The sequence below is a fragment of the Sciurus vulgaris genome, assembly GCF_902686455.1.
Source record: "Sciurus vulgaris genome assembly, chromosome: 1".
NCBI classification, from domain to species: Eukaryota; Metazoa; Chordata; class Mammalia; order Rodentia; family Sciuridae; genus Sciurus; species Sciurus vulgaris.
In genome coordinates, this window is record NC_136461.1 from 179,967,888 (window position 1) to 179,988,340 (window position 20,453).

The following is a 20,453-nucleotide window of genomic DNA, read 5'->3' on the forward strand; positions in this document are numbered from 1 at the left end:
TCATGTGGAATCCCAGTGACACCCAGTACCTTTCTTTCCATTGTACCCAAGGAGAGGAAAGGGGAGGAATACAACACCCTTCAGTGTTCTCTAGCGATGGCATATTTCTTGATGTAGAACTAGCAAGTTTTAAGTGTGGCTGTCAGAGTGGCATGGATATTTGCTCATCAGTACCTCTTTTCTTTTTCTTTTCAAATCTACCCAAGCTAAACTGAATAGAACTCAAATATGGGAGAGAAAATTCCGTTATAGATGCATCTCTCTAAATAGCTGGCATGCTCAATAATCTTTGACTTTCAGTTCATGTTTAAAAACTGTTTGTGATTTTAAAAAAGAAGTATAAAGATAATATTCTGGCAAATCATCAACTTTTCTATGGCAATAAAGAGCCATACTAGCAGGGATGAATTTAAAGGCACTTTATTGAACTTTAGTTTTTATATAAAGAGCTGAATCAGTTATACAAATTCACAGTATTCAATACACAAATATAAGAAAAATCTGGTGATCTTTTCCATTTCTTTAAGAGCCCATTTCATTTTGTGCTGGAGCATAGATAGAATCAGATTAGAGAGTTGTTTCCTGATTCAACCTAGCTCCATATATTTATTTTTAGTTAGATAAGCAATTTCTTTAGGGCAAAGGGTATAATTATTTGTTTAAATTTAGAGTAGTATTTCTGAAGGACCTAATTGTTATGGACTCCCTAGAATTTATCTTTGCATCCTCAGACTTGGTTGCTGAAGAACTCTGTTAAAAATAAGTAAATAAATAAATGAATAAATAAATAAATAAATAAATAAATCAAGAGAGTTAAAATATATTCTATAAAAATGTAAAAGGTGTTTAAATTGTGGATTATTACTACATAATGTATATTATTAAAATAAAATTATTATTAAAAATTTTTAAACTTTATTTCTGTAGAACTTTTAAACACTTTTAAATCCCTGGGAGACAATGGCACATTTATTTGAAGGTTATACCCCTGGCAAATGTGTGTGGGAGATGACCCCTCAAAAAGCAGATGGTATGCCAAATAAATAACAGGAAAGGAGATGGGAAAGGGAAGGAGGCAGAGAAGGGGATGAAGGAGAGAAGAGGGAAGAAGAGGAGATTAAAATAGAGGATGAGCTGGGTGTGGTGGCACACACTTGTAATCCCAGCTGCTCAGGAGGCTGAGGCAGGAGGATTACAAATTCAAAACCAGCCTCAGCAATTTAGCAAGGCCCTAAGCAACTTAGGGAGACCCTGCCCTGCATCTAAATAAAATTTTAAAAAAGGATGGGGATGTGGCTCAGTGGTTAATTGCCCCTGAATTAAATCCCCAGTACAAAACAAAACAACAAAAGAAAACAGGGAATTGTCACATCTCAAGGTAAGGTGTAGTATGGCCAGATTCAGAGTCAGGACAAGTTGACGTGGGGGCTGTTGCATCCTTTGTACCTCTGTTAGTAACTGCTTGATGTGATATGGTTTGATTATGAGCCCTTCAAAGCACAGAGAACTCCATAGTTTCCATGTCCCATTCCCAGACCAGTTGCCTACCACAGCACTTAGAATTAATAGATGTTCTATAAATGCATGCTGTAGAAATGAGTAAAACAAAAAATGCAAAGCAGGTAAATCTATGGTAAATACATATTATCATTCTAAAGAAAGTGGCGAGGGTGTCTTTTAGAGTTCATAGGTCTGGAATTTGTAAGAATTCTTTCCATTTCAGGTTCCAGTGTTACAGAAACAATGCTTAGATGTTTCTCTCAACAGTACCCACCTCTATGAAGGGAGCTCGGTTGGTTCTACCACTGCCACCTACCATGCTGTAGGATTTGACACTCCATTCCCCCTCTTAACACTTCAGCTGTCCCTGTGCTGGTACAGGAGAAGAGAAAGTAAATCTAAGATGTGCAAAACAATGTTTTTTTTTTTTTTTTTTGTCACTTACACTTAGTTTAGGAATCGTTAACCTTCATTTTCCCACATTAACCTTTATAACTCTTTCATATGTCGTAACATTTTTCTAGTCTATACTTTGAGGAGCCTTATCCTATAAATATTTGAGTAGAGACTCAGCAACCCATCAATTCTCTATGGGACTCATTCCCAAAGTTACATTAATTGAATAAAATTATTATAGTTCATAATCTGGCTTAGTTTTAAAATCCAGAAACTAACACATGAAAATTTTGACTAACATTGGAAAATAAACTGTGTTGACAGATTGTTCACTTAAAGTGAGACATATAACTTGAGCCCGTGAATACCTGATTGGTCCTGACTAGTCGATTCTCTAACTGTTCTGGAAAACTGTATGGGGATTAAGCCAGCGTTTGGGTGATGGTGATCACATAATCACAGCTAGAAGAGTACTGTGCTTCCCATGAATGTTCAGAGGAACCCAGTGGGGCACACCTGTTAGTAAGGCACGTCTGAAATTGTAGTCACTGTGTCAGCAATTATCTCTGTGATCCTTCTAAATTCCACTTTTGCCAGATTCACCACTGCTTGGCTTTCTTGTTTATGTTAGCACATAGCTTTAGTCAAAACTTACTTCCATCTGTAGACATTTTGTTCTTCCCACCATGACATTGCATATAGTTTCTAACCAAATCCATGTGTGGATTCTAATTTAATTCCTAGACATAATGTTTGTTAATATATGAGGTACCAATTATCATTCCCATATGTAACCTAGAGATTTAGAAAACATGGGTTAAATTCTTATATTCATGTATACAACTATTCAAACAGCCAATTGAATTTTCAATTCTCCTGGCTTGAAAATACCCAGCATGGGAAAATCATCTTTTTTGGGAGGTGGGGGTAGGACTGCAGATTGAACTCAGGGGCACTCCACCACTGAGCCGCATGCCCAGCCCTATTTTGTAGTTTATTTAGAGACAGGGTCTCGCTGAGTTGCTTAGTGCCTCGCTTTTTCTGAGACTGGCTTTGAACTCAATGATCATCCTGCCTCAGTCTCCCAAGATGCTGGGATTACAGTCATGTGCCACCATACCCAGAAGAAAATTATCTTTTTACATATTAAAAAGAAATAAAACTTTGTTGCTCCAGTAGTTATGTGTATGATACCTGAAGAAATATATAAAATAATTTACCCTTTTATACAGAATCTCAAAAAATACAGTCAAGGATACTTCCAAGTTTCTAGGAAACTAGTTTCGCTCTGAAAAGGAGAGTTGTAAGAGTTGATTATAAAAGTTACATGGAGATATAAACAGATATTCTGCACATCATCCTGTTTACTAATTACTAGAGGAAGATAATGGTTGAGTTGATTTCTTGTTGAGATAGAAACAGAGAGATGTGCCGGATCTATTGTAGACATACATAAACAGGTGCTTGGACCCAGGCTATGATTTGAGGGAAAGAATTATTTCCAGTAGCAGAAATAATCAACAGGGAATATAAGAAGCCACAAAGGAGTGAAAAAGAATATCATAACTGTAGCACAAAGAAGAAAATGATATAATGCCAAGAGGGGCTTCAGAAAACTTCCTTTCCAATAATCATCACTCCCCTTTTTTCATGCTTTTATAACATTTATATAATATACATGCATATGTGTATTTTTAAATGTGTGATGTTTGTAACCTGTAAATTATATCATCACATGGCATTTACCATATATCAGTCACTCTTTTAGATACTTCATAAATATTAACCCACATAAACCCAATAGCAACTTCCTTGAGAATGTAGTATTGTTACTTTCATTTGCATTTTTTAAAGTGGAGAAAGTGAGGCATAGAAAAAAATCAAGTTACCTGCCCAATATGACAAAGACACTATGTGGAAGGTTTGTAAACAAATGAAGGCAACCTGGCTCAAATCAGTACCCTCACTACTAAATTTCCCACATAGCAAAGTCCTTGCTCTGTGTCCTACTTCCCATTTTCAACCAGAATGACTCAATTTCTTCCAATAGGGATGTTCTGGGCCTTCTCCTGCAAGGGAGTATCTGGACCTGGGAACACTAGTGGGCACTAGACAGTATTGGGAGGTGGGGAAACAGGGGATAGGATCTCTAATTCCTGAAGTGGGGAAGCTAAGGAAACTTAGCTTCCAGAAACAGTCAAAGTTACAGAATTATATAAAATGAGCTGTCTAAACTACAAAGTGAAAGACTTAGTATAACTATAAAATGTTAAGACTCACTTCCACTTGTTGCTTTATATTCTAGAAGTTGTCAGATTTTCATCATGATACAAAAGAAGCATAGCAAAGAGATATGAGCACTTTGCTGTAATGCAACCTATGTGTCTATTCAATTGATTTCATAGAAACCCTCCACTACCAAGTCAAGTGCTTTCTGCTCCCACAGGACCTGCCATACCATCAGCATCCACTATTTTGGTGTTAGTGTACATATATTGACCAGCATTTGGAGAGAGATCCTACTAATAGCTTAATTGATTTTGCCAAATTACATCTTTTTTACCTCAAATTGTTTTGCACTGTAATGCCTGCACACAATCATTTCTGTCTCAAAGTATCCGAAAGGCTGTCTGGCATCTGTTGGAGATCGATGTAATTCAACTAGAACCAGGGATGAGAGAAAGAAGTCACTGGAGAAATAAGAAGTTAAGTGGCTGGTCCAAATTCATTGAGCATCTGCAGCATACAATGCCCTGTGCTAAGCTGTGGTGCAGGGTTGATTACAAATAATGACTACTCTTCATGAGACTCATATTTTAGCCAGAGGACTGCTAAGTAATCAAATAACTGACATAATGTGATAAGTACTCAGAAGACTATTTTTGAAAACTTAAAGAATATTTGTTTTCTCCACCTGGGATGAAATGACTTATTTTCCTGAAGTAAAAATGCATCCCTCACATTTATTCCTAAATATAAAGAAATATGGGGATTGCAGAGAGCCAAACACTACAGAATATTGTAAAACAAACATTTAAAATGACTTGAATCCTACCATTGACAGAAAACCATTGTTAAAAATGCTGAGGTATATGATTTTCTGTGTTTTCACATTTTTTTGCAAAAATGGACTTACATCATATGTGATATTTTTCCATCTTCTATTTTCACGAGTAGTTTCAGTGGTCATTGCTTTGATGGATGGATATGGAGTGACATGAGCAAATGCCTTCACATTATATGGCATTGGGTATCATTTATCTCACCCGTCTTCTAATATTCATTTATAAATACTTCTGTTGTGAAGGAACAAAATTCAAATGTTGCTAGGTCATAGGCACTATGCCATTCAGGGGACCTTAGAGGACCCCATTTTTTGGTAACTACCTGTATTTCAGACATCAGTGCCCTGGAGAAAATAATACACTTTTGAGAATGTGTCCTATAAATTCACTTCTGTTTTGTATTTTAGTAAAGGACACATCATGTGCACTAACACTTTCACCATATATAATGCCTTTAAACATTGAGCAATATGCTGATAATTGCCTAAGAAATATTTATTTTCAGTTGACTAAAAGAATATGTCAAAAGTCACCAAAATATATGTTATGCATATCTGCACACTGGAAATATAAACAACTCTGGATTATGTAAGCTATCAATGTATTGACTAAATTTACAAATGGATAATGATCTTTATTGAATAGGGGTATTGTTTAAAATGTTGTTATGAATATCAGCAATTTCAATACCACTCAAATAGAGGATAATAACTAAATTGAATTCTTTCATTTATCCAAAATAGTAAATAAAAAGTTATTTAATAATTGTAGAATCCCAGGATTGAGGAAAAAATCCAAAATTAGAAATGTAGAAACTGCTTTGTCAGAATATTTACATTATTCATAGTATTTATGTCTAAGTTCTTTAGTGAAAAGTGAAGAAATGAATCATTCTGCATCAGCTTTGGTACCTGCATTTAGGAAAAGAAAATTCTGGAGAGACAGAAGTAACCAGTTTATTCTAGGGAAAAGAGAAAGAGCAATCAGGATCTGCAAACTGCTTGTCCTACTTAAGCTCTTATGTTGTAAGCTCTCAGGGACAGTAGTAATGTATTTGCAGTGGCAGAGGAAGTAGAAATGAATTGTTCTATTTTGGGAGGAATCAGAATTCAAGAGGGTAAATGTGGATGAGTAAAGGTTGAAAGAAGATTTTGGCCCCAGTTTTGCATTAAAAGAGAAAAGATCAGAATCATCAATAGTCTATAATTGTGGAAGAATAAAAAAGAGAAAGGTTATATGTAAATATGAAGAAGTATTTCTAATTGAAAAGAAATAGACTTCTGTGTGATAGGAGAAGCTTAGTTGGCAACATAATGTGAGTATTTCTAGCCATGGCTAGTGAATATTGAATGACTGTCTATTAAATTAAGGTAGGGAGTGGATTTGAGAGACTAAAATCAAAGAATCCTCATGTTAAGAGTAATTATAATTGTAATGGTCAGTTGGTAAATGAATAGAAAGAAAGAAATAAGTTTAAGTTTAGGGGAGAATAAATTAGGAGAAAATATCCTAGAAGAAAAGAGGAAAGAATAAAAAAAAGTAGAGAAAACAGAAGCTCAAGAGAAATGAAAATGTGTTTCCCATATTACTTAAAACTTTAAGGTAAAGTATTACTTTGGCTTAAAGTCAGTGTACAGAATTGTGCGAATTTTCATTGTTCTGTTTTTAATATGCCTTTTTACATTGAAATCCTTTCATTATCAAAATGATTAATACTATTTGGGTTTGAGATTGACATCTATAAGTAAATACATCATATTTTTAGATTTCTCAGCTGTTTTTAGGTTGCAGTGAAAACCCTAGCCATTTTGAGGGCTGAGTTGTGGCTCAGTGGTGAGGGGGTTTGATCCTCAGCATCACTGAAAATAAATAAGTAAAATAGTCTTTTGAAAATTAAACATTTACCGGAAACCTCCTGAATATTTTTCTGATTATATCCACCTCAATTATTTCTCCTTGAAAAATCAAATAATTAGTGAAGCAGAGTATTTTATTTTTGTTCTCAAATACCAGTGCCAACTAGAGGTAAAACACTTCTTTGGAGGTGATAGTCTGGTGAGTTTTGGTCTTTGGTCTTTTGTTTGGATGTCTTTGCTTTCTTGGGGAGTTAATGAGGCTAAGGCTACAGGTTCAGTCCCCTTCAGGACTTGTTAGGCCTATTCTCCTTCATGGTCAAAGCCTGCACCTGCCTTGTCTATGCCTCCTTCACAAACTTAACATTGGTCACAGTAGTTAAAAATAGTTAATTGATCACCACCAACTCACAACTAGTGTTACCATCTAGGGCTGCTGGGTTCCTTGTCTCCATTCAGCAAAAAATTGAAGAACAGGACACAGAGATAGCAAGCAAGAAGTAGGTTTATTGAAAAGAGACAGAAATACAGAGATACAAGTGTCTGATTGGGTCCCCTGCTTGTATCCAGGAGTGCTTTTGTCACACAGGAAGTTGACCTTATCAGAAGACCCTCTCCATGATCCTTTGTTCTGACCCTGAACCCTGACTCACTCACCATCTTGCCCTGGCTGCTGAGCCCTTCTGTATCTCCCTCACTGGCATTGGGAAAAAAACAAACACTAAAATCATGTACTTTTCAAAGATTGATACTGGCTCCCACGTATCATCGTCCCTTTGAATATCATTCAGGTCAAAGAATATGAAGATATGCTTTGAAAGATGTTTTCTCATCGTTCTTGGAAAAATCGTAATCTACTATTATGAGAAAGAACTACACTGAATAAACACACAAATATTTCCTTAGAATTTAGAAGCTTTAACATAAAACTACAGTCTGTTCCAACCCTGAAGATGAGAGTTACTAAATGCCTGCACCCTTTGGCTTTTAATGATCAATATAAAAATCAGCAAAAGATCTTTGAAACTTTTACTTATTAAAACAGTTGTATAGAGTAAGGTGTGCTGTTTTCAGCACAAATAATATCAGCTTTCAAATCTTTAACATCATTTGCCATAGGTGTATAAAATTATCAACTGTAGTGTTTTCCTAGTGTATACTCTCCTTCTTATTCATTGGATTTTGTTTATTTTAAATATTGTAAGAAGATTTCAGGTTGATTTTAAAACTATTCCAGTTTAATCAGAATAATCTAAAAATTTTTCTTCTAACAAAATTATATGTTCTGTAAAATAGTTCACCCCATTAATTGATACTTGGCTTTATGTTTCACTTCTAAGAGTAAATTAATTGTTATAAGTTTTGAAAATCATTTAGTTTGTGAATGAATAGAGATTTTTAAATAACTCTAGAACAATTAGACAAACTATTGTAGTTTAATCATATGTAGACTGACACTGCATTATTTTGATGCAAATTAGAAATGTTTTCTTATATTTTTATCCATTTCTTCATTTAACACATATTTTCAGTTGCCTACAGTATACAGTTTTTGATGCTGTAGTTAGAATGCTCAACCCAAATTCCTACTTTCATGAAGCTTACATTCCAGTGCTGAAGATAGATATAAATAGATGAACAAATGTACACTGTCGTGACAGATGGTGATAAAAATCTTGAAGAACAATCAAGCAGAGTGAAAGGATGGAGTATGATGGTGGAATTTGGGGATGGTGAGAAAGGCCTTTCAGTGGTAGTGACTTTGAAGCAGAAAGGGAATGAGCTCTTAGAGGAAAGCCATTCAGGAAGAGAAATGGGAAGAGCAAAGCCCTAACACTGAAGCATGGAGGGTCTGGGAACCATCAAGGAAGCCAGCAGGTGGAAAGTAGCCAATAGGCGGAGGAGACCTGGGAACTGAGCTTAGAGGGTAGCAGGGAACCATGCAGCCTGAGAGAAAGACTGGATTATATTCTGTATGTGATGAGCACCAAGTTACAGGTGAAATTTCATATAAAATGTAAATGCAGTAAGGGGAAGAACTGAATGTTGAGAGTAGTCTTGATGTGATCTGATTTCCAAATTCTAAAGGATCTCTCCATGACCTTAAAAGTTTATGGAGGCGAGGCGATCCATATTATATTCTTAATATATACACTTGGATATATAAGTAATTAGATGTTATAATGAGAGAAAAATAATGAGGCAATGAAAAACCCTTTTCATGAACACAGCCTACTTCACATTATTATTCATTTAAAAAAGTTAACAATACATGTAAATATTTACAGACATAATATAAAAGAGATTTAATCTATAAAGAAATTTTATCTTGCATTAAGACTTTTTAAAGTAGACAAATGAATGTTTTTGTAAATTGTGGAAATTGAGGTTACATTGTCATTGCCCAACTTGCATTGTAGGCTTATAATTAGATATTTTCCCCCAATAAATTCTAAGGCTAATCTCAATATATAAACACAAAAAAGCATTAAGCAATGAATTGTCTACAATACACCCATTGTTTAATGTGTATGCAGTGTTAGTGAGGAACCAGATGTTCCTCCAAGTGCCAACATATGTTATAAAGAGAATGTTCCTATCAAATTACTAGGTGTCATTTCTTTGAAAAAAATAATCTTTATTTTAAGATCATAATCTTTCTATATTTTGTGGTAAGACATGGTTTCTTTATGGTACTGGTTATAGATGGAAGTTAGAAATACGATATTGATTTCCACCCTTCCCCCATTGTGTGTGTGTGTGTGTGTGTGTGTGTGTGTGTGTGTGTGTGTGTGTGTGTTTGAACCATAAAATCAAAAAGTCTGAAACTCCTGGTACACTGGTAATTGTTTCAAACTGCCTCCAATACTAAGTATTAATGTCAATGGTATATATTCCAAATTAGAAAAGAAATCATTCATGCATATCTGTCAGCTTCATTTGGCACTGTGACTTGGTTGATTCATTGTATTAAGAGAACTTAAACACAACTTAATTGCCTAGGATGGGGTTAAATGGATCCTGTAAGCCTGCAAATATCACACCTTTTGAAGTTTTCCTTTATTTTACATGATTAAGTTTCTACCTATATAAGGACACATGGTTAATTCATCCTTCTTCCTGTGGGTATTTTCCCTTTGATATTTAGGAAAAATCTCCACAGAATTCTAATTATCTCTTTCCTGTTACTGCTTTTTAGCTGTATTTATCATTTATGCACTTTTCCTTTCTTTAATAATTATACTTTCTTCATTAGATGGCATTAAAATGTTCTCACTGGTAATTTGAACAGAATCATTTTTATTATAGCCAAAATTAGTTAATTTCTCAATATTATTTAACTTGCTAATGCTTTTTCCAAGCACTAAGAAATATTTATTTTTCATAATAACTAGGCTTGACTCTTTGAATGTATTTTAATTCATCAGAATATGGAAAGTTAAATACTCTCATATTCTTTCTTAACAAGGTCACCTACATTATATTTGGTGAGTTGAAATTATTAATTTCAAGTATGATGTTGAACCCAAATGAATATTTTCCTTTGATCTAGAGCTGTTTACGTAAAATGGTGCATGATTTTAACAACTTCAGTGCTAAGTAGTCGGAGCAGCTGAATAGCAGCAACCACAGAGATAGAATAATCTCCACTGACAGATGATTTCCCAAAGGGTCAGGTGCACCAGACCCACGATTTCTGTTGTGAACAGTAGTGAAAAGCTGAGGTTCTGAGATATCAACATGTTTTCTGACTGATAAATCTCACATAGGAGAGAGCATTATTCCAGATGTGTTTTCAGCTTTATGCATTAGTGTGGTAGATTCCTGCTGTAATAAAATTTGGTTCTACTCCAATATTTGACAAAAAAAATAAATAAAATAAAATAGATTAGGTTAGCTAGTCTTTGGTTTTAGATTACCAATACAAAATGTTTTCAAGACTGTGACAAAAGAAATTGAAATTCAAACTAATTAATGTTCCTGAATGCATTTTCATTTAGACATTTTCCCCAAGGTTTTTATAGTATCTTAAAGCTCCATTAAGATTCAGAATTTACATAGAATCAGACTCACTGATATTTCGATGATCTTTTTCAACTCATAATATTCCTCTTAATGTTTTCATGGAACACTAGCTGGATATTTAAAGTAATTGTAAAGATGATACTATGAAAAGATTTAAGATGCATCTATTAATTTGCTTGCACTGAGAAAGCATTCATTATATTTATTACTTGTAGATTCTCATGGAATGTGTAAGAGCAAGAAATTTTCTAAAAGAGAATTTGCTTGATATTCCTCCATTTTTTTTTCCAATTCAAAGTTTAAGCATTTGGAGAATAAAGCAGACATATGGAATGCTTATTATATTTGGCAAGTTATAAATGTTATCGATTGAAGTCAAGTATTGTGTGGTAGCTGTTACCAACACATATATGAGGAGATATTTGAAACCTACCTTCCAGTTCAAATCCCTGCTAGATATCCAACTACCAGGACAGGGATAGAGTCATCCTACATAATCTAGCACCCAGTGCTGAACAAATGACTGGGCCTTTACCAGAACCCGAAGTCTGATTCCCAGGTAAGCATTAGAACAGAGGGTATGGACAGTATGGGTTGGAGATTTTGGTTTAAAAATAATCAGAAAAAAGCAGGAAAAAAGCCAAGTGATTGGGCTGTCATGACTGTTCTATTGTATGCAGACATTGGTCACTGTCACAGAGGAGTTTTGTGGATATATTTCCAGTTGTAAGTTAGATTTGTGGCTTATTTGAGAAAAGGTAGAGACTTTAAACATACTTAGTCCCATTTTGTCCTTTTGATTTTTAACCTCTACCTTTTTTTTTTTTTTTTTTTTTTTGAGACAGCAAGTTTTATCTTCTGGTTTTGATCACAATTAAAATTTTAAACAATACATTAAAGAAAAACAGAACTGCAAATTTTTGAAAGCTACATGTAAAATACTGTAGTCTTTATCCTAAAAATAAGAACAAATTCATTAATGTGTAGTTAATGGGAATGCATATAATCCCAGCTACTGGGAATTCTGAGGCAGGAGGATTGCAAATTCAAGGCCATCCCCAATAACTTAGTGTTAACCTCAACTCTTTAGGGAAATTTCCTCATACCAGTGTTCTTCCCTTTCTGTCCTCTTCTTGCCTTTCTGCTCTTAGCCTCATAAATTATTGCCTGACATTCACAGGCATTTATCTAAAATTGTAGAACATGTTCAAGAATGAAGCTGTTAGGTCATGCAGAGCATTGGTTACAAAATCTGGGATTATGGACAAGGGACAGTCAGTGACAAAGCCTCTTGTTACAAAATGAGAAAAATAAAGATCCTGTTGATCTAAGATTGCAAAATGAGAAAAATAAATATCATAGTGGGCCAAAATTACTAATTTTCTTTCTTTAGTGTGAAATGAGACCCTTTCTGTCTTTTTGGTGTTAAAATAGTTCCTTTATTAAATGAAGGTGATGACAAATGATTGTCCTCTCTAATGGAAAGCAGAAGTGGTGAGTCCCCAAATGGGTCTCTCATTCTAATTTTCGAATTTATGTTTTTATAAATCAGTGGTCAATGGTATTCCTGATCTAGTTCAACAAATTACGTAGACCTTGTATTCTGTCAACAGAAATCTAGTAAGTGTACCACCGGGCCTCACAGGGCCAAGACTGTGGGTCAGGAACTGAAGGCCAATCAGGAAGCAGTGCTGACCTAGTGACTGTCACCTCACTGCACTGCTCCCCACCCAGAGGCAAGACTTCATTGGCAACAATCTGATTCACAGATGTCTGACTTTCTTTGTGACCTTCTGATTTTGCTCGTCCTACCAGGGCCTGAGTCTTGCTGTGTTTCAAACTCAAGTGTTGACTCAGTCAGTATATTGCTGATTTTGTGTTATATAATATTTTTCTCCCAATCAAGCAATTCTTCTAATATAGCAATTCTAATGTACCATGTAAATCATGTCACAGGTTTGACTTTTATTATGATTATCTTTGATCCAATAAGGGTAAGTTAGTGTTAGGTATGGCCATAATAAAACTAAATAGATAAGTCTGGAACCAGGAGGAGCTCTTAAAACTATGCAGCCCCCATGCTAGCAGAATTAGCATTCCCTAGGAACTTGTTAAAGACTCCACCCTCATCCTACTGCATCAGAAATTCTGAGGATGGAATCCAGCAATCTGTATTCTGACAAGTCCTCCAGGTGATTCTGATGCATGCTCAAGTTTGAGAGCAGATGGTATAAAATTATCTCTCTTGAGTCTGGATTTATAGTGTGACTGCCAAAAATAATGACCTTGGACATAATTGATATGCGGAAGATCTTTCACAAAATATTAACTAACATTTTCAGATACTTTTTAAAGTTGTTCTTTGACAGGAAGAGAACATCGTCAGCATATAACATTGCATTTTCCCCATTAGTTGTATCATCTAAATGATATACACATGGCACCAATTTTTTGGTAAACAAGGTAAACACAATAAGCCTGGTTTCTTGATGTTTGAAGAATTTTAAGAGGAATGTATACTGTTGGAACTCATTCCTGCCTACCATGGTTCTTGTGTATTTTTTAATAGAAAGATTTTATTGAGATATATAATTCACATGCCATAGAATTCACCCAATTAAAATATGCAATTGAATAGGTTTTAACATATTCAAAGTTTTGCATCTACCATCATGGTTGATTTTAGAACATATTCATCATCTCAAAAAGAAATCCTCTGCCCTTTAGAAATCACTCCCCATTTGTTTACTCCTACCCCATTTTCCTTCCCTTCCCTACCCCCTTCCTAGGCAACCATCAAGTCGACCTTTAGTCTATGCCTATTCCGGACATTTCTTGTGAATGACATCATATAATATGTGGTCTTCTCTTCCTGACTTCTTTCTCTTCGTACAAAGTTTTAAGTTTCACTTATGCTGTAGCATGTGTCAATACTTCATTCTATCCTATCCAAATAAATGGAGATACCATATTTTATATATTCATTGATCAGTTGATTGACATTTAGGTAGCTTCCACCTTATGGCTAGTATAAACAAAGCTCCTATAAACATTCATCTACAAGTTTTTCTTCATGAATATTGTCTTTATTTCTCTTGGGTGTATGCTTACAATTGGAATTGTTAGGTCACATGATAACTCTGTACTTGTCTAATATTTAAGGAACTCCCAAACTATTTTTCAAAGTGGCTATATCATTTTACTTTCTTACCTGGAGTGTATGAGTGTTCCAGTTTCTCCATATTCTTTCCAGCACTTGTTATTATTTGATTTTGTAAAAATAATCTTATTTTTGATCGACATAATATCTGTGCGTTTTTGTGAAATTAATCCTAGTGGGTCTGAGTAGTCTCATTGTGGTTTTGGTTTGTATTTCTCTAATGATCAATGATGTTGACCATCTTTTCATGTGCTTACTGGCAAAGAATTTGAAGAAATGCTATTCAGATCCTTTTTCTATATTTCAATTTAATTGCTTTTGTTTTCATTATTGAATTATAAAGTTCTTTACATATTGCAGACACAGGTTCTCATCATATATATGATTTCACTGTAACATTTTTAAAAGAAGCGGGGTTCTGTTTTTACTGTTCACATGAACTCAATGAGCTTTGTAATTTTCATCAAACCCCTTCTTGTAATATATTTATGTGAAGTTTTTATCAAGTCATTAGGGATTATTTTGTTAAGAAATTAATTATTTAATTGATTGATTCACTAAGAAATGTTCCAGTGTAGAAACGTATCAAATATGAGCCTTTAAATGGAAAGAGATTAATGAGGCATAAAAAATACTAATTTTCTTTTCAGTGAAACACAGGGTCACTGTTAAGATAATTCAACACCAAACTTGCTTATTATATATGGAGGATATTTAATTGGGAAATTATTTTTCATGGAATTTGTGGAGAAGGAATTCAGTGCAAAATTTTGTTGGGAAGTGTTTCTATAAGAAATGGATTCAAAGAAAATACAAATAGGATAAAAACTAATTAGAGGTTATTAAGCCTTTAAGCCATGGATGTGATCTTTGGTGACAAAGGAGAGGGTTTCTCTGGAATGCATAGTGCACTCTAATGAGTGAGAGTGAGGAAGAGGGGTAGAAGTGGAGATAGTGGAGACTTTCCTCCATTAAATAGGAGTGTGGTGAGTAGGAGAGAGGAAGCTGGTAATGAGTTGAAATTAGGGTTGAGGAGAAGGAATTTGTTAGATTGGAAAAATTTGAGCATGTTTGATATAATGGAAAGAAGTATGTGGGAGGGACCAGTCAACTGAATACAAAAGAGAAGGTGAGGGCAAAATCTCAAGGAGGTAAACAGGGACAGGCCATCAAACTCAGGGAGCAGTTTGATAATGGGTATTAGGCCACCTCTTGAAGTTCCTCAAACTTCCTCAGATGTGGGACCAAACAGGTTCTGTCTTCACTGTTCACATGGGAGCGTTGCTCTGAATAAAGTTTCTAATCACCATCAAACCCCTTCATGGGATATATTTATGTGAAGTTTCTATCAAATCATCAGTGTCAATTAGTTCATGAAGAGATGTTCCTTATTGTAGAATACTCTGTTCTTATTGAGGTTTTTTCTTTTACAGTGATATTCTAGTTTGAGGCTAGGTTTTAATTCAAAAACTCACCTAATGTCACTTATAATTAAGTATTTTAGAAACTTCAATATGTATGTCTTTTCCTGTGCCACAACTCTGGATGGCATGTAGGTATGGGGAATGGTTACCATCTTTCATCTCCTCCTGAAGCAAATTCAATAAGCAGTAATTAAACATTTTTAAATTATGAGTGACCTGAAATGATTTCCCCTTCATTTCTAAGTGTTGTGCATGAGGTTTTCCTGTTGATTTCAATAAATGTATGGAAGTCCGACTTTTAATTCCCCCAAAATCAGAAGACCTAGCTGTAAGTCCTGATTCTGCAGGTAACTAGCTGTGTTCACGGTCAAGTCCCTTCTTACTGGACACTTTGCCATTATAACAAGATTGAAATGAGATATAAAGTCCCTTCTGGCTTTGTTTATTAGAATCTTCATGTCCATTTGGAGTTGAACTTTCTTTGTTTACTATCTAAGTTCCCAAGATAAACAAATGACACTGTTGATCAGTATTTTGATTAGTTTACAGCATGAAGTGTGTGTTTAAATTTCTGTTTTAAAAACTTCCATGTGTTTTACAGAGTTAGCCTCATTGGTTTCTGTACATCTAAATTTACTTTCAGCACCTGATTTATGAAAGGCATAATGTACTATAATGTCTTATTTTCTCATTGCTGTTATCTTCAATTAAATATAAGCACTTTTTAAGCAGAAATTCTGGTAATCTTTCCTTCCTATCCTTGGATTCCTTCATAATATAACTGTGACATTGATGCAGAGCTGCTTGGTGACTGTCCAAACGTCTGCATGCTTGCCAGGACCCTGGCCTTGGCCTCCTTCTCTGCATGAGCCATAATTATGCTCACTGTCCTACCCCAAAGCCAGCTTCACCAGAGTGTTCTAACTATCTAGTATATTTTTCTTTATTCCAGATTCTCCTATCCAGATCTGTGAACTGTAGGTTTTTGTTTTGTTTTGTTTTGTTTTTGTTGTTTGTTTGCTTGTATTTAGGTGGGAATAGAGAGGGAGACTGGGGACTGTGGTTGTGTTCTAATCAGGCACTGTACTAGCTGCTCTGTAATATAATCCCAATAAGTTTTTACACCTGGAGGTTGGTTATTAACAGCTTTATGTATGAGAAAACCAACACTAATACAGGTTAAATGTTGCCAAAGAAGTGGAAGAAAATGGTCTGAAACTTTGACAGCTACATCAAAATTCTTGACTCTTAGCTACTTTGTTTTGCATCTCTGTGGTGATTCTGGAGGGAAGAGTATTGGGATTATGTAGAAGGAAAACCTTTATTACTCTTTTAGCTTTTTATTCCCCTCTAGATGCCTGAAATAGTGGGGAAGAGGGAGAGTTGAAGAATATGAGAAAGATTGATAAGCATATCTTTGGAGAGCTTGTTCATTCCATTGCAAGATATCTGTTTTAATGGGAATCATGTTTTCCCATTGTTAATAACAAATGATCATAAAATAGTTGTTGTCCCATGAGTTGCTTGTGTAATGAAGTAAGAACACTGTTGATCAATATTTTAATTAGGTTACAGCATGAAAGGTGTTTCAAAATTTCTCTTTGTAATACTTCCACGTTTTTACATAGTTAACATCATTGGTTTCTGTATATATAAATTTATTTTCAGTACCTTAATAGGCCATGCTGTGTTAGTTTGAAAAATGTGTTATTGATGACATGTGTTTCATCTTCTAGGCAGCTACAAGGTTACACTAAAATGAAGCATTGCTTATAAACCAGATGTGGGCGCTTGTCTTGCATCATTTGAAACACTGCATTATAAAAAAAAAATTGATGCAATAATAACAAATCTGTTAAGATTATCTTGCCCATGTTTGGATAAAATAAAGTAGCAAACCATTACTTTCCTGTATAGAGGTTAAAAGCTCAGCAAGTACTGAGAGCACACTTTGGCTAAAAGATAAAAACAGATGACCATGACCAAAAGTCAGGCTTCTCAGCCCACAGTACAGTGGGAAAGACAGATATATAATATGATTTCCAATACCATACTGGAAGATTTATCTTCGTTTAGTCTATCTTATTTAACTAAAGGGCCTGAACCCTTAAATTATACAAACCAAGTGAAAGCTGTCCCAAGCAGTGTTCCTTTATCAAGTGGCACCTGGAATAAACACACACACACACACACACACACATACACACACACACACACACACACATAGCACAAACAAATATATGTATGTGTATGTACTTACATTCATATTTTATTTATATATATGGCAACAATACAAATATAAATATAAAAATATGTATATCATAAGTATCATATGTATATGCACACACACACTTCTATGATACCCATCCCCCATAGAACTATAGAATGAGAAACTCTGCATAAGAGCAGCTTCTCAGGAAGAGTCCTAAGGACTTTATTTTCTCTTTTACTGCATATATACCTGAAGTGTGATGAGCTTCCACACCTGTTATAATAGATGGCAAGAGTACAGGTAAGGAGCCAGAACATGAGCCAAGGAGATGACTCCATCTGCCTGGATAAGAGTTAAATCGTATGGAGAGTATGGAGCTACATTACAGAGGAAACCAACAAAATAAAGCCTGCCTAAAAAAAGTAAATAAAAACAGGGATCACTTTTAAATCAAAAAAACTGTAGTCTGTGAGGATGGTGAAGTCCTTGAGGATGACAAAAGTGTATTACATTACATTACCTCGTTCAGTGTCCCATAACCCAGTGAAGGAAGGCTTACTGTCCATTTATCAGATAATAAAATAGCACAGAATCTACCACACTCCCCTGCGATCACACAGTCAAGAAGAATGAGAACCTGTGGCCTAAAAATGATTTGTGCTATATCACAGATAGACAGTGACTGGTACTCGACAGCACCCTCCTAGGACTGCAACTCTTTGAGTGAGGAGGGACAGTAATTTCATAGGGAATTAGGATGCAGAACTGGCCACGGGGTTAAATTTGGTAGATACATTGCCATGTGAAAGAATTTTCTAAGGAGTAGAGATGCCAAAAAAAAAAAAAAAAAAAAAATAATAATAATGTCAGGAGGAACTGTTTAAGGTACATTCCAAAACCAGGGGAAGCTCTTTTCTTTTGTCTGTTCCTAACTGTGTTCCTTTTACTGTGGAGATGGGGAGTTCCAGTTATCGAGACAAGTAAGAGTTGTCAAAAGCTTTTGTTGTTGTTACTTTTTGCTGTCCTTAAATTCTTAACTCAAAACAATACTAAAGAACATTTTGTTATTTCCTATAACAAAATGGTTCCAGGCTGGACTCTGTATATTTTTTTTCAGAGATGAAAATAGAGGGTTTTGTTCAGAATTCAAAGTACACATCCTGGTACAGGACTGTGAAAATCCTTCAAAGAAGAAAGGTGTCCAGAAATTCTGATTGTTTTCCCCGGGGTGGCAGTTACATGGACTATGACTGTTACCTGCTTTGAGGCAGATTAATGACAAGTTTCTTTTGATTCTTTAATAGTGACAGTATAAAAGCAAACTAGAAAAAGGCCTAGAGACAAAACTCTCATTGATATTTTGCAAATATCATATGTTCCATTTATTGCAGTTCATATAATCTGTCTCCTGGTAAAGCTACCACAGATCTTATTTCAGTCTACATGAATTTTTAAAAAGCTACAATTTCCTCTAATATAACTTTTATTATATAGTACCATATCATAGCAGCATAACTAACATTAATTGGCCTTCAATATATGAGGAACAGTGTTCTAGGAGATTACATCTTAGTGCATTTAATCCTCACACTAATCTGAGGAGTCAAAAATTATGATTATTTCTTCTTTATGGATAAAATAAATGCACAGAATAAGTAACTGAGTTCACACAGGTAGTGAGTATCTGAGATGTACCTCAGACCAGAGAGGTGTTCAGGGCCTCCACATGTAATCTGGTCTCTAGATAGCTTCTCATTTTTCAGTTTGTTATCTTAGAAGAGACACAAGACTTTGTGCATGGTGTTCAGTGTGTAGGGCAAATACTACAGGTTGGCTCACCTGATCCCTACTTTACTCCCATTCTAGTTGATTGTTCTTTACTTTGCAGTCTGGAAACTCAAAAGGAATTTTTCAAAGACTTCTTTGCCTCTAGACTTTCCCCTGTAATCTAGGCTGTGCCAAGGAAACTCGGTCACCTAAGACTTGAAATGTGTGGAAGTAGGTGAGGGATGGCAGCAGAAGCACATGCTGGTCTTTGGCTTCATAGCTGCTGAGCAGTGGGTGGCAGAAGCAGTAATATTTCTTCTAGAACATTCTTGTGATGTGGCTGGGAGGTTCTATAACTACTTACTATCTTATAATAAAATTATTTCTATTTAAGCTAGATTATATTCTATGCCATTGAAATCCTTGGTTGAAGCAGGGACATTCAAACTTAAAAATAGATATTAGTTCAGAAGTGTCTTTGACTCCTGATGTCCTTTCTATATGAGAAAGTTGGACAAGAAGGCACATTTCAAGTTTAAAATTCTCTGATTTTTAAGACAGAGGACCAGAATGGAACAGAGAAGGACTCTTTTATATATTTGCTTAGGCCAGTTTTTCATAGAAGTCATCTCTATCTTTGAATTAATCATCTCTCAAAAAGCATAGCATTTCTGAGACAGAATATACCTTTCATAAAAAATAATGGGCACTAATTTGAAGAATAAGAAAATGTAAGCCATTAAGGAGGGACCAGACAAACATTGTCTGTTATGTTAATACCATCAGTTCTGAGGAAGCAATATTAGAATGGGGATTTCCCTTATCTCTCTCTTGCTTGTATTTTTCTGACCTGCTATTTCTTGCCCTGTAAGTCAAGGGGAATGGAAATTGTACTAGGCCTTGAAGGATGGTGGATGGGAAATGTAGGAGGTATCCCTGAAGGGGAACAGTCACTGAGAAGATCAGGATGCTTTTAAGCAATGAATCTGCAAGTTTAGCTGGGGGACAAGTACAGAGAAACAGGAGATGAGGTTGGAGAGAGGGGCTTAG

General features: G+C 35.1%; 1 protein-coding gene across 2 annotated transcripts in view; it reads left to right on the top strand.

Annotated features, from left to right (window-relative positions):
- OXR1 (oxidation resistance 1) overlaps nucleotides 1–20,453 on the top strand; it is a 431,786-nt gene that overhangs the window by 87,785 nt on the left and 323,548 nt on the right. The window lies entirely within an intron of this gene.